The following is a 1,577-nucleotide window of genomic DNA, read 5'->3' as shown; positions in this document are numbered from 1 at the left end:
TTTAAAAATAGTTTAGGTTTTTCAGAGTAGGATGCCAACCTAATTCTATTAACTACCTACCTACCATCTATCTGTCTGTTTGTCTGTCTATCTATCTATCATCTATCTATCTATCTATCCATCTATCTGTCATCTATCTATCTATCTATCTATCCATCTATCTGTCATCTATCTATCTATCAATCATCTATCAATCATCTATCAATCATCTATCAATCATCTATCAATCATCTATCAATCATCTATCTATCTATCTATCTATCTATCTATCTATCTATCTATCTATCATCCATCCATCCATCCATCCATCCATCCATCTATCTATCTATCTATCTATCTATCTATCTATCTATCTATCTATCTATCTATCTATGACAAGGTCACATATAGTCTAGGCTGGCTTCAAACTCCAGACGTGGCTAAAGATGGCCTTGAACTTCTGCTCCCCCTGCCTCTTCATGCTAGTGAGGCTGTAGCTGTGTTCCAGGTGTTTTTTGCAGTGCTGAGAATCGACTCAGGGCTTCATGCTTGCCAGCCAAGCTGCTTACATACTCAGCTGAATCCTCAGCCTGTGCCTGGGGTTCATAGAGGGTAAATCGTGGGGTCCCAGACAGCCTGGACACGAGCCAGTTTCTGCCTGGCCAGGCAAGGCACTGAAAATCCCGCAAGGCTTCCTCACAGCATAGAGTGTTCTCTGGCACCATAAGACAAGCTGCGTGAAGTGAGAGACAGTAGGCTCACAGCCCCTGGACTACAGCCCACACTGGATTCCTGTCTAGTAGTCTTCTGACCCCCATCAGGCACCCAAGACCTCTCTACAGATCATGCCTGCTTCTCCTGCTCCCTATTCACACGCTTTGTGATTCAGACAACTACAGCTTTTGTCCAGACCTCAAACCCGGGATAAAAACCCAAATCCAAAGAACACTTACCCCTGCCTTCCAGACAGGCAGGAAAACTAGGCCGCGAGCCTGGCAGGGTTCACACCTGTGTCTGGATGCTCCTGGCTTGCTTCAGCCCTGCTCCAGCAGAACCTAAATTCTTAAATGCCATATTCTGAATGTCTCTGAAAGATCTGAAGAATACCTATCTAACTGAACTATCTCTATACAGCTAAAAAACCTAACTAACATGACTACAAGCTTGACTATTATAGATGAATTATCTATTAACTTATATTTCTTAATTATACATTTTTAAATGAGCTGCACAAACACAATACCTTAATCAAGAGCAGAAATACATATACACAGTATAACAAAGTTGACCTTAAATTTGTATCAATAAACCAATATCCACACCAATGCAAATCTCTATAGCATATCTCCCTTTAAATGTAAATAAACATTTATAAACAACATTTGGGGAATTTAGGCATAGTTCTCTCTAAACTGCTTCCTGCTTTTTGTTGGGTGAAGTATTTTTGGGAGTGTTCACAGCAACCTTTCAGGGGATCTTGGTCCATCAAACCACATTAGTCTGGAAGGATTCCACAGGTTCTCATTCTCTGTGGAAACAAAAGAAGAACCTCTTTTTCAAAGCAACAAATCCTTAGACCTGAATTTTGTTTTTTTTTT

This window comes from Microtus ochrogaster, chromosome 6 (assembly GCF_000317375.1).
Source record: "Microtus ochrogaster isolate Prairie Vole_2 chromosome 6, MicOch1.0, whole genome shotgun sequence".
NCBI lineage: Eukaryota > Metazoa > Chordata > Mammalia > Rodentia > Cricetidae > Microtus > Microtus ochrogaster.
This window is presented reverse-complemented; position numbering follows the sequence as displayed.